This window comes from Mus caroli, chromosome 14 (genome assembly GCF_900094665.2).
Source record: "Mus caroli chromosome 14, CAROLI_EIJ_v1.1, whole genome shotgun sequence".
Taxonomy (NCBI): Eukaryota; Metazoa; Chordata; class Mammalia; order Rodentia; family Muridae; genus Mus; species Mus caroli.
Genome location: NC_034583.1, coordinates 79,509,574 through 79,529,414, shown reverse-complemented (window position 1 = coordinate 79,529,414; position 19,841 = coordinate 79,509,574).

Here is a 19,841-nt window from a genome sequence, read left to right as displayed (position 1 = left end):
AATTTTCTTGACAGTAATAGAATGACTTTGCAGGTACAATTTTACTTAGAATGTGCTACAGGAAATATAATTTATTATTTCAGTTGAATCATTTCTTTCTTTCACTATGATATGTAAATATTTCTGAATAGATGTCATTGAAATATCTTAGAAACAAAGTCATCTTGTGTTCTTCATGACATATTTAAAGCTTTGACTATGACCAAGGAGACTACAAAACTGATTTAAAAATACAAATTAAACTTAAAAAGAATACCAGATTAAGAGTCATATTCTAAAATTAGGAGTCTAGTATAATAAATATAAGCTGACAGAAAACATGAAGTCTCTTAAGTAAAATTAAAAAAGAATGTCAGTATAAAGACTACATTGAAAAACTGAGAGGAGATATGCTAATAAAGATATTGGCATTTAAAATAATGAGGCATTTCTTTATCATCTGTAACATTTCATGCAATTAGGTGAAGTCATGGAAACAGCCTATACTGAGAAGCACAGGCAGCCTACCAGCAACCTTTCCTATAATGGGCTTATGTATATCTTTCCTAGGGACTGTTTTTAGGTATCAGTGACATTTCTTTGCTTTATTTATAAATTCTTTGCTCTCACTGTATCTCTCTCTATCTCTTTCTCCCTGTCTCTGTCTTTCTCTGTGTATCTCTGTCTTTCTCTCTTTTAAATAAATATCCTGAATATTTTCATAATTGTTCTGAGCTGATATTACTTGATTAAATCACTGTCCTTTCAGCAGGTATGAATCATTAGGAACCCTCACAGATCCATGGAAAAGTAAGCTATTTTTTTTTGATTATGTGCTTATTTGATACCAAGTTTAAAAATCATTTCACATGTTATTTACTGCACATACAGAGAGTAATTTAATAGTTACCCAAATACTCCAAATCTCTATATGTAGTTTGTTTTTGTTTTTGTTTTCTTTTCTTCCCTGATGCAAAACACACCATTCTTCAGAGTTTCTGGTTGGCTTAGGAACAATTAGACAAAGAAAAGGGGGCAAAAAAAAAAAAAGGAAAAAAAAAAGTACCATTTGAAAAGAGCAGAGTATCAGGTGATTGCAATCAGATAGATACATGAAAGTCGCATCATGAGTAGCACAAAACATAATTCTACCACTCCTAATTTTAAATAATCTCAATCAACTGCTCTAGTATTCACAGTGAGTTGAAGTGTCCAAAGTCTCCAATTTAAGATCATTTCACTGATATTTTTTCTTGTGCATTGAAAATGTTTATAGTCCATTAACACTAGCCTTCGAATGACTTCTCTGTAATCAGAATAGAATCCAACTTCAGATAGGAGCAGCAATATTGCTTTAAATTTGACTTCATTCTGTGCTTGCTTGTCTCCTCGTGTAACTCCCCCTTCTTTAGTTCACATTTCAAAATATCATACTTTCTTTCCTACATTGCTCATGCTGAGACTGCTTTCCTAGTTCTTTCCATGCTTATATGTCCTTTCTTCAGTTGGACTCTGGCACTAGCAATCACCTACTGGAGACATTGTAAATGCCTCAGCTTTATGGACACATGTTTCTGAATTCCCTTTGTCTTCTCAGTAACAGGCATCTTGATCTGTAACAATGTTTTATTCTTTCCTTTCTATCAGGCTGACTTTTGTGAACAAATACTACACTGAGAATTTTAGATCTCAATGGATGTTCCCTAACTCAGCACCCGTTTAAAAATATATATATTTAAAGCAGATAGCATTAAATAAGCCAGTTTCCCATTGTAATTTCTTAACTTACATAAGCCTCCAAAAATGTGATGGTAGCAGGTTTGTACTTCACATAGAGTAATTTGGTAGAGTGATGATAGGCAGAGAGGTGTATAGACAGAAAGACAGAAAAGGATGGAGGGCAGATAAACAGAAAACAGAATAGTCACTGTCCTGTGAAGTTTTAGGTTCTCCTAATCTTTGATAGAGCTTCCATTTATTTCCATACTTGTGAAATTATCGAGTTGTCTTGTTGTGCCCTTTTGACCTGGACAGGTTTTAACGATTTCCACCTTATTTAAACTCTTCACTCTTTATATTGTCATTGTTTCCTTGCATATAGCAAACATTGCTTTTAAAAGTGGATTTACACATATTTTATTTATGTAGATACAATACACAAAAAATGAATTAACTGAATGATAGATAGTTCTGCCAAAATATTAAAATAAGAAAATAAAGTAAATTTAAAATGCATGTAAAAAATCACTATTTAAATGTAAAATTACATTTAAATACCTTAAAATTTCACCTTTCTTAAACTGTTAAGATTGGTTAGTGCTTATTTTTATGGGGACTGTTTTGATTTTGTTAAAGGAAAAGCATATTACTTATTTAAGGTCTATTTAGTAACTTGAAGTAGTGAAATTCCTCTTATTGTGATGTCATTCTTATTCTAAGAAATATTTCTCTCCCTACACACAGAGCCTAAAATTATCAGTAAACAGATGAGCAAAACAAAAAAGGAACAGCCCACATTTCCTGGAGGAGGAAAAAACAGAAGATATTTATATTGTCCTATGCTCTGTATCATTTGGGTTTTCTATTTTAAGAAGTATGAGCTTTTTATGAATCCACAGCTCTGAAACATGGAAAATTTGTTTAGAAATTCTATGTGCAATTTACCCTATCTTGTAATATAGAATGTAAAGTTGATAGTGACATAAGGATTGGTCTACATGTCCTACCTGAAATCAGTAAACCTTAATTTTTATAAAATAGAAAAATAGTATCCCAGTTATCTAGTCAACAAGCATTGATTTGTAATTTATCATATTTCAGGGAATAGCATAAATTAAGTAGATGAAAATTAACAGCAATACCAGTTCTCTGTTCTTTTGAATCTTAAATATGAACAGATATTTTATGTATGTAAAAAATTGCATAAAGGGGAATGAAAAATCCTTAAATAGCAAGAACATGATGTATCTGGATAAGATAATAATATGATTGATGGATCCCTGAGTGGAGCAGTCTCTGGATAGTCCATCCTTTCGTCTTAGCTCGAAACTTTGTCTCTGTAGCAGTTTTCATGGGTATTTTGTTCACTATTCTAAGGAAAAATGAACTATCCACACATTGGTCTTCCCTCTTACTGATTTTCTTGTGTTTTGCAAATTGTATCTTGGGTATTCTAAGTTTCTGGGCTAATGCCCACTTATCAGTGAGTGCATATCTAATGACTTCTTTTGTGATTGGGTTACTTCACTAAAAATAATATCCTCCAGATACATCCATTTGTCCAAGGATCCATCCCATAATCAACCACCAAAACCAGAAACTATTGCATATGCCAGCAAGATTTTGCTGAAAGGACCCTGGTATAGCTATCTTGTATGAGGCTATGCTAATGCCTGACAAATACAGAAGTGAATGCTCACAGTCATCTATAAGATGGAACACAGGGCCCCCAATGGAGAAGCTAGAGAAATCACTCAAGGAGCTGAAGGTGTCTGCAACCCTATAAGTGGTTGAAGTAACCAGTACCTCCCCAGAGCTCTTGTCTCTAGCTGCATATGTAGCAGAAGATGACCTAGTCGGCCATCACTGGGAAGAGAGGCCCCTTGGTATTGCAAACTGTATATGCCCCAGTACAGGAGAATGCCAGGGCCAAGAAGTGGGAGTGGGTGGGTAGGGAATCAGAGCAGGAGGAGAGTATAGGGAACTTTTGGGATAGCATTTGAAATGTAAATAAAGAAAATATCTAGTAAAAAATATGATTGAAATAGATGATCAGTAAAAATTATTTAAGTTTATTATATTTAATGAATGGTTTTATATGCAAATATATATATATAAATAAGATTCAAAATGGTAAAATATAAAAACATTATGGTAAATACAACATAAAAATAAAAACAATAAAATACTGTAGGTAATAACATAATTAACAAAAGGTAATTTAACAACAGTATAAAGGAGACCCGGAAATATAGAAAAAGCAAGGATCTAACATAGAAAGCAGAAAGGTTGTAAAAGCCAGCTGGTAGAATACCTAGGATGGAAAATTGAAGACAAAATTAAAATAATAAAATATTAAAAGAGGACATAGAGTAGAAATTAGAGAAAAGGGTGTGTGTGTCCATTTTGTCTGGGAATTCTTGTATGAGAAAGAATAGCTGGAGATGCTCCTTACTGAGACACAAAGCAGGGAGGGTAATGTAGCAATAATTGTAGTTATTGACATTAAAAATGCATACTTCTTGCACATTTGGAATCATAGTTAAACCAAATAGTGATAAATTTCTTTTAAACATAAGATCATAAATTAAAATGTAAAGGAAATTTTCATGATTGGATAGATACAAGGAAAAGATTTAGAGAAAGCATTAGAGGGAATTTCTTACTCTAAGATGGAACTTTCCATGGTTGATAAAGTACAGTTTAATTACTGGATATATAAGTAGAGCACCAATGAACATAGATGTGAAAGAATTTCTTTAGTACAATGTAGAGTCCTCTGGGTATATCCTCCATAGTAGTCTACAATTGAGCAGATTATTGTGGTAGGTTGCTTTGCAATGCTTTTGCACAGCCTTTACTCTGACATCCATACTGCCTGCATCAGTATGCATTCATGCCAGCAATGGATGGTTCCCTTTATCCTCCCCAGCATCTGTTGTTAATTGTTTGATTAACCTTGACTTGGCCATTCTGACAGAGTTAAGCTAAGTCAGAGTGTAAGTGAAGGTTTTCCTGATGGCAAAGATTTTTGAGGATATATCATAATATATTAGTAATTTTTATTTCATTTTGTTGAGAATATTCATTTAATTTTATACACCATTTTAATAGTTTTGTCTTAATATTCCAGTTTTTCTTCAGCTCAATTTTCTAGATATTTTTCCAGTGTTCTTAGGTAGTAACTCTTCCAACATCACAATTGGTAAAAGCTATTTTACCAATTATATCTTATCTCAAATTATGTTGTTCTTTGCTGTAAAAAGATTTTTAGCTTCATGAGGTCCCAATTTATTAAGCATTCTAACAATTCAATAAAGTGCGTTGGTATATTGTGGCATGTTGTGATAGTTCTTAAAAGCTAGCTCAAAAAATAAGGTTTCTAATGTAACTAAGATAAGTTAATAAGCATAAATTAGAGAGAAACATTTTTTAATATTAAAATGGATATTTTTAAAGCTTACTGTGTTTAAAATCTTACCCATCAAAGTGAGGTTCTGACATCAACTTTGTAGTACTGTTTAAAAATAGCGAAATTTTTTATGTTTTATAATCAGATAAACAAAATATACCATAAACCTTCATCAATGAATTCTACAATATAATAAATCTAAATGTTCTATATGGTCATGTTCCATTAGAGTTTAGGTATTTAAAATGTGAACAAAAATTAACTCATAGTTTGAGATGTAATTGATATTGCATTCTAGCTATGATTTCATGTAGAAATATGTTATTTGATGCTTCAAGGTTCAACTTATAGTGAGAAGCCTCAGAACGGATAATTTTACATAGATTCATTTACATTGTTTTTCCATCTTCCGTGCAAACTCTGAGGGCCCTAGCACACTAGTGATCTTGGGATCACTGCAGGAACAGAGACAAAGGAAACCCTCCCAACCAGTGTCTGGGATTCATTCTTGTAGGCAACAAACCTTCGCCATCTTGGGCACAAACTCCACAGAGGGTCCCAAGGTCCCCAGAAGACTCTCCACACCACAGGTGCCATAGCACAACCAGGATCTTGAGATCACTGTTGAGTGGAATACAACATCTGTTCCAAAAAACTTGGAGGGTCTTGTGCAGTCAGGAACAGTGACAAAGGAAACCCACCCAATCAGCGGCTATGGTTAGTTCTGGTCTTCATCAGCCCAGTTCAATCTTGGGTGTGAACTCAGAGGGCCCTAGCATACCCAGGATCTTGGGATCACTGCTCAAGTGAGCTCATGGGCCTCAGAAGCAACAGAGCTTCTTGGACAGGGTCCCTTGGGGCCTTCATCCTCAGTCAGGAGGCAGAGCTGAGACCAAGAACTCTGGGCACCTTCCCCTCCAGAGGAGAGTTAGACTCCAGGGAGGGCTCTGACCCTGGGACTCGGGAGGCAGATCTGAGCTCCAGACTTCTGAGCACCTTCCCTGCAAGAGGAAGTACTTGCACTTGCTTACAGAGAGTGCTCTAACCACTGGGACTCAGGAGAGAGTTGGACTCCCCAGAGTACTGACAGAGGCTAACAGAATCACAGGAGGAACAAGCTCCAGCCAGAGACAGCTATAACATCTAACACCAGAGATAACCAGATGACAAAAGGCAAACATAAGAATCTTATTAACAGAAACCAAGACCACTCTACATCATCAGAACCCAGTATGCCCAACACAGTGAGTCCTGGATACCCGACACACCCGAAAAGCAAGATTCAGATTTAAAATCATATCTCATGATGCTAGTAGGAGAGTTCAAGAAGGTCATTAGTAACTCACTTAAAGAAATACATGAGAACACTGCTAAACAGGTAGAAGACCTCAAAGAGGAAGCCCAAAAAACCCTCCAAGAATTACAGGAAAACAAAAACAAACAGGTGATGGAATTGAACAAAATCATCCAGTATCTAAAAATGGAAATAGAAACAATGAAGAAAATCCAAAGGGAGAAAACTCTGTAGATAGATATCCTAGGAATGAAAGCAGGACCTATAGATGCAAGCATCAGCAACAGAATACAGGAGATGGAAGAGAGAATCTCAGGTGCACAAGATTCCATAGAAAACATGAACACAATAATCAAAGAAAATGAAAAATGAAAAAAAAGATCCTAACTCAAAACATCCAGGAAATCCAGGACACAATGAGAAGACCAAACCTACAGATAATAGGATTAGATGAGAATGAAGATTTTCAACTTAAAGGGCCAGCAAATATCTTCAACAAAATTGTAGAAGAAAACTTCCCTAACCTAAAGAAACTGATACCCATGAACATACAAGAAGCCTTCAGAACTCCAAATAGACTGGACCAGAAAAGAAATTCCCCCTGACACATAATAATCAGAACAACAAATGCACTAAATAAAGAGAGAATTTTAATAGCAGTAAGGGAAAAATGTCAAGTAACATATAAAGGCAGACCTATTAGAATTACACCAGACTTTTCACCAGAGACTATGAAAGCCAGAAGATCCTGGACAGACATTATACAGACCCTAAGAGAGCACAAATGCCAGCCCAGGCTACCATACCCAGCAAAACTCTCAATTACCATAGACTGGAAAACCAAAGTATTCCATGACAAAAAAAAAAATTACACAATATCTTTCCACGAATACAACTCTTCAAAGGATAATAAATGGAAAATTCCAACAAAAGGAGGGAAATGATGCCCTAGAAAAAGCAAGAAAGTAATACTTCAACAAACCCAAAAGAAGATAGCCACATGAACAAAACCCCACCTCTAACAAGAAAAATAACAGGAAGTAACAATTACTTTTCCTTACTATCACTTAATATCAATAGGATCAATTCCCAATAAAAAGACATAGACTAACAGACTGGCTCCATAAACAGGACCCAAAATGTTGCTGCATGAAGGAAACCCACATCAGAGACAAAGACAAAGACTACCTCAGAGTAAAAGGCTGGGAAACAATTTTCCAAGCAAACAGTCTGAAGAAAGAAGCTGGAGTAGCCATTCTAATATAGAATAAAATCGACTTCCTTCCCAAATTTATCAAAAAGACAAGGAGGGGCATTTCATACACATCAAAAATAAAATCTTCCAAGAGGAACTCTCAATTCTGAATATCTATGCTCCAAATGCAACGGCAGCCACATTCATTAAGGAAAATTTTAGTAAAGCTAAAGCACACATGGCACCTCACACAACAACAGTGGGAGACTTCAACACCCCAGTCTCATCAATGGACAGATTGTGGAAACAGAAACTAAACAGAGACACATTGAAACTAACAGAAGTTATGAAACAAATGGATTTAACAGATATCTACAGAACATAAAACAAAAGGATATACTTTCTTCTCAGCACTTCATGGTACCTTCTCCAAAACTGACCATATGATTAGTCATAAAACAGACCTCAACAAATACAAAAATACTTAAATTATCCCATGTATCCTATCAGATCACCACAGACTAAGGCAGATCTTCAATAACAACATAAATAATAGAAAGTGAACATTCACATGGAAGCTGAGTAACACTCTACTCAATGATAACTTGGTTAAGGAAGAAATAAAGAAAGAGATTAAAAACTTTTTAGAGTTTAGTGCAAATGAAGACACAACATACCCAAACTTATGGGACACTATGAAAGCAGTCCTAAGAGGAAAATTCATAGCTCTGAGTGTCACCAAAAAGAAACTACAGAGAGCATACACTAGCAGCTTGACAGCACACTTAAAAGCTCTAGAACAACAACAACAACAATAACAACAACAAAGAATGCAGGAGGACCTAGTGAACAGCTGCATCAGCAACTGCTGGCAGCTCATTAAGGGAACATAGTTCAGGAGAGAGAGGAGAAGAGAGAAAACTGCCTACTCTAAACCTAGGCACTTAATTTTAGCACCATTCTCAGAATCTTTTTGTACATCGAATATAGATATATGCAAAATAAAAAATACATTTCAAAAAAAAAAAAAGAAAACAAATAGAGACCCATACAAAGTCGGACATTATGCAGAAAGTGAGAGACCTTGAACCTTCAGCCCTAAATGAGATATCTCTAACAAATCCTTCCCCCAGGGTCTCAGGAAAATCTGAGGAAGAAGAGGAAGAAAGAGTGTAAAAGCCAGAGGGGATGGAGGACACCAAGAAAACAAGGTCCTCTAAATTAATGTGAGCAAAGCATGGGATAGGGTCTGACCATGTCTATACCAGGTCTTTTGCATATATATTTTGGCTTCGACTTTACTTTGCTTATTGGATTCTTGAGCGTAAAAATGAGTGGGTCTATCTATCTATCTATCTATCTATCTATCTATCTATCTATCTATCTATCTAACATCCTCATAGCACCTTCCCTCATCCCTCCTCTCTCCCCAGACTGTCCCTTACATACCCTTCTTCCAGTTACCCCTTCCTTTCTTCTTAGAGAAGGGTGAACGTCCTTGAGTACCACCCCACCCTGGGACATCCAATCTTAGTAGGCCTAAACACATCCTCTTCCACTGAGGCCCTACTATTTAGTCCAATTGGGGAAAAGTGATCCAATGTCAGGAAGCCATGTTAGAGACTGCTTCTGCTCCAAATGTTAGGGGATGAACATGAAAACCAAGCTCCATGGTTTGTCAAATTTTGATGTTTTAGTTTTAGTTTAGTTTAGTTTATTATAACCCTGTGGAAGCTTACTTAATGGGAATGGATCTGGGTAGAAGAGGGCTTGGGAGGAACTGGGAAGAATAGAGGGACAAGAAATATTATTAGGATTATATGAAAAAAAAAACTATTTTCAATAAAAAGAAAAAAAAAAGCTCTAGAACAAAAGGAAGCAAATTCACCCAAGAGGAGTAGATGGCAGGAAATAATAAAACTCAGTGATGAAATCAACCAAGTGGAAACAAAAAGAACTATTCAAAAAATCAAGCAAACCAGGAGCTGGTTCTTTGAGAAGGTCAACAAGATAGACTAATGCTTAGACAGACTAATTAGAGGGCATAGAGACAGTATCATAATTAACAAAATCAGAAATGAAAAAGGAGATATAACAACAGAAACTGAGGAAATTCAAAACATCTTCAGATCCTACTACAAAAGGGTATACAAAACAAAACTGGAAAACCTGGATGAAATGGAAAATTTCCTATATAGATACCATGTACCAAAGTTAAATAAGGGTTAGATTAATGATCTAAACAGTCCCATATTCCCTAAAGCAATAGAAGCAGTCATTAATATAATAGTCTCCCAACCCCAACCCCCACCCCTAAAGAAAAAGCCCAGTACAAGGTGTATTTAGTCCAGAGTTCTATCAAATGATCAAAGAAGACCTACCTCCAATTCTCCTCAAACTCTTCCACAGAATAGAAACAGAGATACTCTACCCAATTCATTCTATGAAGCCACAACTACTCTGATACCTAAACCACATAAAGACCCAACAAAGAAAGGGAACTTCAGACCAATTTCACTTATGAATATCAATGTAAAAAAAAATCGTCCCAAACCAAGTCCAAGAACACATTAAAATGATCATCCATCATAATCAAGTAAGCTTCATGCCAGGGATGCAGGGATGGTTTAATATACGGAAATCCATCAATGTAATCTACTATATAAACAAACTCAAAGACAAAAACCACATGATCATCTCATCCGATGCTAAGAAAGCATTTGACAAAATCCAGCACACATTTATAATAAAAGTCTTGGAAAGATAAGGAATTCAAGGCCCATACCTAAATAAAATAAAAGCAATATAGCAGTAGCCAACATCAAAGTAAATGGAGAGAAGCTGGAATCAGGGACTAGACAAGGCTACTCACTATCTCCCTACCTATTCAATATAGTACTTGAAGTCCTAGCCAGAACAATTAGACAACAAAAGGGGGTCAAAGGGATAGAAATTGGAAAGAAAGAAGTCAAAATATCACTATTAGCAGATGATATGATAGTATATATAAGTGACCCTAAAAATTACACCAGAGAGCTCCTAAACCTGATAAACAGCTTCAGTGCAGTAGCTGGATATAAAATTAACTCAAACAAACCAGTGACCTTTCTGTACACAAAGGACAAACAGGCTGAGAAAGAAATTAGGGAAACAACAGCCTCCACAATAGTCACAAATAATATAAAATATCTGGCTGTGACTCTATCAAAGGAAATGAAAGATCTGTATGATAAGAAAGTCATCTTTGAAGAAAGAATTTGAAGATCTCAGAACATAGAAAGAACTCCTATGCTCATGGATTGGTAGCATTAATATATTAAAAATGACTATCATGCTGAAAGCAATTAATATATTAAAATGACTATCTTGCTGAAAGCAATTAATATATTAAAAATGACTATCTTGCTGAAAGCAATCTACAGATTCAATGCAATCCCCATCAAAATTCCAACTCAATTCTTCACTGAGTTAGAAAGGGCAATTTGCAAATTCATCTGGAATAACAAAAAACCTAGGATAGCAAAAACTATTCTCAACAATAATAGAATCTCTGGGGGATTCACCATACCTGACCTCAAGCTGTACTACAGAGCAATTGTGCTAAAAACTGCATGGTACTGGTTCAACAACAGACAGGTAGATCAATGGAATAGACTTGAAAACCCAGAAATGAACCCACATACCTATGGTCACTTGATCTTTGAAAAAGGAGCTAAATTATCCTGTGGAAAAAAAAAGATAGTATTTTCAACATATGAGGCTGGCTCAACTGGTGGTTAGCATGTACAAGAATGCATATTGATCCATTTTTATCTCCTTGTACAAAGCGCAAGTCTAAATGGATCAAGGAAATCCCCATAATACCAGAAACACTAAAACTTAAGGAGGAGAAAGTGGGGAAAAGCCTCGAAGATATGGGCACAGGGGAAAAATTCCTGAACAGAACAGCAATGGCTTGTGCTGTAAGATCGAGAATCAACCAATGGAACCTCATAAAATTGCAAATCTTCTGTAAGGGAAAAGATACTGTCAATAAGACTACAAGGCCACCAACAGATTTGGAAAAAATCTTTACCAATCCTAAATCTAATAGGGGACTAATTCCAATATATACAAAACTCAAGAAGCTGGACTCCAGAATATCAAATAACCCCATTAAAAATGGGGTGCAGAGATAAACAAAGAATTCTCAACCGAGGAATACTGAATGCCTGAGAAGCAACTGAAAAAATGTTCAACATCCTTAATCCTCAGGGAAATGCAAATCAAAACAACCCTGAGATTCCACATCTCACAAGTCAGAATGGCTAAGATAAAAAGTTCAGGTGACAGCAGATGCTGGCTAGGATGTGGAGAAAGAGGAACACTCCTCCATTGTTGGTAGGATTGTAAGCTGGTACAACTACTCTGGAAATCAATTTGGCAGTTCTTCAGAATATTGGACATAGTATACCAGAAGATCCAGCAATACCTCTCCTGGGCATATACCCAGAAGATGTTCCAACTGGTAAAAAGGACACATGCCCAATATGTTCATAGCAGCCTTATTTCTAATAGCCAGAAGCTGGAAAGAACCCAGATGTCCCCCAACAGATGAATGGATACAGAAAATGTGGTACATTTACACAATGGAATACTACTCAGCTATTTAAAACAATGAATTTATAAAATTGTTAGGCAAATGGATGATTCTGGAGAATATCATACTGAGTGAGGTAACCCAATTACAAAAGAACTCACATGATATGCACTCATTGATAAGTGGATATTAGCCCAAAAACTTATACTACCCAAGAAAAATTTTGCAAAACACATGAAATTCAAGAAGGAAGACCAAAGTGTAGATACTTCATTCCTCCTTAGAATGGGGAACAAAATACTCATGGAAGGAGTTACAAAGACAAAATTCGGAGCTGATATTAAAGGAAGGACCATCCAGAGACTGCCCCACCCGGACATCCATCCCATAATCAGCCACCAAATCCAGACACTATTGCATATGCCAGCAAGATTTTGCTGACAAGACCCTGATATAGCTGTCTCTCTTCAGGCTATACCAGTGCCTGGCAAATACAGAAGTGGATGCTCATAGTCATCTATGGGATGAAACACAGATCCCCCAATGGAGGAGCTAGAGAAAGTACCCAAGGAGCTGAAGGGGTCTGCAACACTATAAGAGGAACAACAATATGAACTAACCAGTACCCCTAGACCTCATGTCTCTAGCTGTATATGTAGCAGAAGATGGCCTAATAGGCTATCATTGGGAGGAGAAACCCCTGGTCTTGTGAAGGTTATATGCCCCAGTACAGGGGAATTCCAGGGCCAGGAAGAGGGAGTTGGTTGGTTGGGGAGCACTGCGGGGGAGGGGGCTATAGGGGACTTTCAGGATAGCAATTGAATTGTAATTGAAGAAAATATCTAATAAAAATTGTTCTTGAAAAAAAAAAAAACAATGTTTTCCCCAGTTTATAGTATTGTTGGACTCTGTACAATTTACATTAACACACTTTACATAACATTCCAAACATGATACTTTACAAAATAAGTACTTTAAAAGACCTATCTTCTGAAGAAATATGATATATAAAAATTCAATGAAAAATTTAAAATGTTAAGTACATCCCTAACTGTCATTTTCATAAGGACAGAAGACCTCTTTGTAAATATGAAAAGCAGATCCTTTTTAAACAAAACGTGTGCCTTGGAAGATCTAGTGCTGAAATGACAAGCTGGATAAATGAGGTCACTACATGAGGAATACAAACAGCTATAATTTTACACTAATTTATAATAAATTATGTCTGATTATATGAGTCAGTCTCTCATTAAGAATTGCTAATGTGCAATAAGCAAATAAGTGAGTAATAGAGATTTCAAATCAACATAGATTTTTTTTTTAATTTCTGTTCAAGGGTAGAAATTTTATCGAAATATATTTAAGAGCTTCCCTAAGGATATCTTAATAACAGTGAAAACTGGTTCACAGTGTGAATAATCAAAAGCCTCTTCAGAAGTGAATATTTTTATATCACCCACTGCTTGTAAACTAATTTTTTAAAAAAATTTCTTTGGATAATCTCTGTTGGTGATATATAACCTTATATGTAAAATGAGAATTAATTAAAGTGCTTTTATGTCTCCATAAAGTAAAGATTTCTAGTCTTGACATTATTAAATATTAATGAAAATATAGCAGAATTATTTTAAAAAGGAGTTTTACGTTGTCTTTTCTTTTAAATTATAAAGTTTGCTATGCTTTGGAATTGTCTCCTTACTTGAGGTAGAGATGGGGTATGGATAAAAGAATGAAAAGCACAAAAGGTAAAATTAGAAGATAATATATACTTTAAATCATATTTCTTTATTTGTGTATGCTGAGCAATAATCTTGTAGTACAGGAATATAGGCAAACATTGTGTGCTTCTTTGGTATGAAGGACTATGGGACTGAAGAGATGATTCTGGGGTTATGAACATGTTCTTTTCTTGGAGCTGTAAATTTGGTTCTATGCATCTATGTCAGGTAGATCAAAACCACATGTAGCTCCAGTTCAAAACGAGCAGACATTTTCTTCTTGTCTTCATGTGCAAAGGCTGCAGTATACATATTCTCACAATGACATAATCATAACTTTAAAAGTTAATTAAAGTAGTAGCTATATGCTTACATTCTTGAGCATTGTTGGATAGGAAGTCACAATGCAGCATTACTTTCTAATTTTTTTCAAGATCTTTTCAATCATAGCAACTATGTACAAGGGTTTTTTTTTTGTATTTTTTAAAAGGAAGAACATTCAGAGATGTTATATAGATGAGTTTCATTTTTAATTCACTTAAAGAAGGAAATACAGTGTTGATATGTAGCATGCACTCCAATTATTTTTTATTTCTTAATTTTGAGATTATAATATAATTATATTTCTTCCTTCCCTTTCCTTCCACCAAACTCTTCCACATATGAAAATTTTAAGTAAATCTTCTTAAATAAATGAGACATTTTTCAATTATATTCTATTTTTATCATGTATTGATTCTCCAAATACAATAATAATTTCTTATACAGTAGAAAACATTTTGTGTTTTGCTATTCCATCTGACATGTGATACCTACTCCTGGTAGTCCATTTAACCATATCTTGGTATACAACGGAGGCACTTGTCTTGATTGAATCACTAGCAGTGGGAAGACATCACCCTAAACATGGATCTTTTATGATGAGAAGTCACTCCTGCTGACAGTCTTTGTAAGGGGCATGGGAGAGGGAACCCTGACTGTGTCTCCTCACTCTCAATAAGATGTTCATTTTTTCACTGGTATTGGAGCCTACTTCTGTTGGATTCTGGATTATTCTGAAGACCAGAGGACACATCCAGACTTTTCTAACACTATGGACTGAATCATTACCAGGTTCTTGGAATATCTCTCAAGAGACAGCCCTCTTTGTCATAGTCAGAGTACAACCTGTAAGCCACTCTAATAGATCATTCAGATAGATAGATAGATAGATAGAGAGAGAGAGAGAGAGAGAGAGAGAGAGATGATGGCAATCATGGTTGTTGTATGCTTGAAAAGTAGCAAGGGAGGTGGGAATGAGAAGTATTGTAGAAGAATTTGATAATCTTACTAGAAACTACTGAAAGTGTCTTAACTATTCATCATAGGCACATTTAAAAACGTATTTTAAATATACTTTTGTAAATGAAAAAGTTTAATAAAGATTTTTATATACTTTATATTCAATGCTAAAACATCTAAAAGGTTAGAAAACAGTACTGAAGTATTCACTCTGCAAAGACCAAGCTGCATTGTGCATTTTTTAGACTTTCCAGTGTAACATAAGAAGGAAAGAAAATCTAGAATATTGGACCCTAACATGGTCATTTTCTTTTTATTTGACTTAGCATTTACTGTAAGTAAAAAATAAAATGTCCCATGATTGAAAGCTTTATGAAAATACAGTGATTCTTAGTTCTATCCCAGTTCAGTCCTGATTCTTCTGATCCACCAATTCTTTAGTTTAGTCCTTCCTCCTAGTACAAGTTTCCTCATTTCTAAATAGTATTGATATTTTTTAATTTACTCAGTTTTGAATAAAATGTTTGATATTTTATGTTATGTTAAAATACAATTTTAGTTGGACTCATTTCTCTTTATATTGAACTGTTTGTTAAATATTTATAATATAGTCCACTTCTTATTTTGCTCTTGGCTTTACTACTACTACCTAACTACTCACAAGTTATCCATAAGTTCTCTAAATTAATTGTTATTAGATCATCAGGACTATATGATGAGATTTGACTTTGAGCCTGATAAGCTTGAATAATAAGTAATAAACATTATTAAGATTAAATTTCCAAAGAAAAGTGGCATGTTTTAATTTTAAAATATAATAAATTGTTAAATTTTATTTATATAAAATGAATATCTGGTGTGTTGCAATAAGGGAGAAATATTTTAAGAGCAATATACAAATTAGTTTTAATTTGATTTTTGAGCATCATAGCCCTGACAGTTAATGCAGAATTGATTAAACAATATGGTTCTGAAGAAAGAAATGTGCACTTTCAGTCCCAGGGAATTTTATAAACAAAGCAACATGAAGTATTCTTTTTTCTGTTGCATTCACTTGGGACCTTCAAAAACAGAATGAGCAAATTATATATAAGGTGAACAGGAACACAACAATATCTTAGAACTGTAGACTCCTGGTTAGTAGGGGAGCCAATGAATGAAGTCAGGGGCAGATATGTCTTGGTTGCTTGAGTTAATGATGGTCAGACTGTGTTCTTTTTGCTAAATATACTTGAAACTACTGTGAGATTATTTTCAGTTTACCAAAAGCCAGTGCCCCTTTTCCATTGCCTTACAAGAGCACTAACAAAGGATTTGCACTCTCCAAAGACCATCTTCATTATAGCATTGTGTACACTTGAACTTTTATCCCTACCATCAGCCCTAGGGCTTTTAAGATAATTGTGCAAACAAATATCCTAAAAGGGAAGTCTGAACAGCATGATTGAGGAAGAAATAATCCCCTACCATCCAGGTATATTTCCGTATCATGGTGTCATTAATGTTAAACATTTCCTTTAAAAATCTATAGCACAAGACCTAATGGGCTGCTCCCTATAATTTCCAAGTGTAAGTGCATGAGCAATCACATGTGCATGGAAACACTCATAGACAGACAAACAGAGTATGTGAGAGGGCAGGGGGAAAGGAGGGGGGAGGGAAAGAGGAGGGGGGGAGAAAAAGAAAGAAAAGAACAAAAATCTAGCTCAAGCTGGTGCTAGATTTCTTCTCTCTGGTGTGCTAAATTCCTGCTAAAGCCATAAGTACCTTTTAGCTGAAATATTTCTTTTGACATAAAGTACATTGAGCAACTGTTTTTCGCATCTTTCCAAGTTCATTGGCAGTGGCTGGGAAGATGCTTTCCTTTTAAGGCCCCTGAAGAGCACAAAAAGGATACCAATGCAAGTGCCAATGGACCAAATAAAGATGATCCTTTTCAGTGTTACTAAAATCCCGATCATTTCTCCTGCTCCATATATTTCACCCTTATACATAAAGCCCTTGAATAACACTTGTTTCTGCAATTTTCCAAATATTTGTCATCCATAAAATTTTGTTAACAAACATTTTTAAAGAAACCTCACAATACTTGGAACCTATAAGGTCAGAGTAAATATTTCTAAAGCCACTAGATTTTGCTGCTCCAGAGCCTAATTACAATTTATAGTGCATGAATTTTAGTCCCCGTAGCAACCAACCTATGCCCCTATCTGTGTCTCAGCTAACATTCTTGTTACTATTAAGTACAACTTTGTAAGATCTATCAAGTGAACAGACTACTAAAGATCAAGGATATCAGATAGGACATGAACTCCATAGGAGAGATTCCCTTTGTTCTAATACACTTACCAGATACTTCCATCAGTGAACTTGAAAGTGTTTTGAGTAATGATTTTCTTTATTCTATAACTATCGAAACTCCATAAGATTATTAATATGTTGAAATATGTTTGAGCAATCTAAGCCTGTGATCTCAGTGTATGATAAGTCATATTTGGACCCAGAACAAGAAATCATTTTGCCCCTTTAAAGTAAGATCTATCTTACTTCAAGTTATCTCCTTGGTATTAAACCACGTCTCAATGGAAGCATTACACAGCGCCTTTTCATTACACTTATTCCATCCACTCTTCACATAGGCAGAGAATTTGGGCTCCCCCCACCTTTCTCTGTTCAAATCACTAATTATTAAGGCACATCTTCAACTACTTGCAATTTCTCATGTAACTTTCAGCTAGCAGCATTCTGTAATGTTTTATTCGAACTTCATTCTCTCTAAGGCCACTATTAAAAGGAGCCCCCTAGAAGTTATGCTAATGAACCTTGAGGCTAAAACCAAAGAATGAATCACTGCTGTCACCCTCTTCTCCCATTTGCCCCTGTGTTCTGCCTCTGAAGAAATTTCACTTTCTAACATGCACAGATTTTATATAACCTCTCCTCTTGTCATAAGTTCTATTTCAGAAGGCTCCCTAGTCTTTCAGGCTGAAAGGACATCATTAGGCATAGCTCTCTTCTAAATCTCAAAGACAGAGGCAGCTGTGTTTAAAGCTGATGAAACTGTCAGTAAAGTCTTTCCACACTGCTGTCTATACTCACAAATTCCTGCACGAGGATCTCTGTGGTCTCTAATCTATAGGTTCAGCCTGTGGGTCAAATGTGAGATGCAGAAGTCTTTGGCGAATTTTTAAAAATGGTTGATTCCAAATGAGTTCACAAGGATGGCTAAGTTTGAAAAGAAAATATAAGTCACATAAAGAAATGAATGTTAGAATTCAATATAAACTCCAAGAAGAATTCTCTGTCAAAGAAAAGCAACAGAGAGATGAGCATGCAACCCTGAGAACACAGAGAAAGCATTGCCTGAGTTGTAGTGCAGCATGTTGGACTAAAGTATGAGAAAGACTAAGAAACAGGATTATCAAACTTTACTGGGAAAACTTAGACGCCTGTTAGGCTGAGAGAGCATGTTTACTCATAAGGTAATTGAGAATTGTTAAGGACATTTCAGTTGTTTCTTATGCAGCAACTAACGATTTTCAATAATTATAATTTATTTTTGAAATGAAAATATAATTTCCTTCCCAATGTACTCTCTTCATGGCTGCACAAAAGCACATGCACACAAACTCACACACACACAAAGAGAGAGACAGAGAGAGAGAGACAGAGAGAGAGAGAGAGAGAGAGAGAGAGAGAGAGAGAGACTCTTCCTTAGGTAGTACTTCCTTGGATAAAAATGTTTTCACCACTCAGTATTCCTTAGCTGCATATATTTATCTAACTAGTCTAAGCATTGTAATTTATTCTATTATATGCTGGTAAAACAAAGTAGATTATAGAAGTCAACCAGTCATGGAAAGAGTAGGTAGTAACATACTTATTATCAAATCAATAGACTGACTGATGTGGAATCCAGCAAAGGAAGAGACCAAAGTCATCTTTGTTCAGAAGTGATTGTTCTTTCAGTATTAGTTGTCCTGAAACTCTTCTTATTTAACTCTCATTCCAGAAAGAGATTAAATATAGAATGAAATATGGTTCTGGTACACAGTTTCCCAGACGTTACCACCCTATTGTCTTCTAGGCTTATCTTGCTGACCTGACTCTCACAGTTCTAACATTTGGTATTATATGGTTAATTTGTCTTTTCTACCTGTCAGCTCCTGCTCCCAGTCTAGTCATACATTTTGCTGCATGGTTTGCTTACTCAAGCTCAGAAATTCAATATAAAGATTTATATATTTCTTAATTCTTGAAAACCCTTAGTTGCTGTATCCTCAGAATTTCTTTTCATTATTTATTCTTTAAAGATTCTTGAAATAATCTCTTGCTTTCTATTTTTATATAACATTCTCATATATCTCTTCTAGAATTTTCTTAGTTTTAAATTCCTCATCATTTACTCATCTGAACTTCCTTGCTAACATTTATTTATTATTTATTTATTCAGTGGCACTCATTGAAATTTTAATTTAACTGACTTTCCAATACAATCTTTTTTTTAATTTTTAATATTTTTTATTACATATTTTCCTCAATTACATTTCCAATGCTATCCCAAAATTCCCCCCATAGCGCCCCCCACTTCCCTACCCACCCATTCCCATTCTTTTGGCCCTGGCATTCCCCTGTATTGGGGCATATAAAGTTTGCAAGTCCAA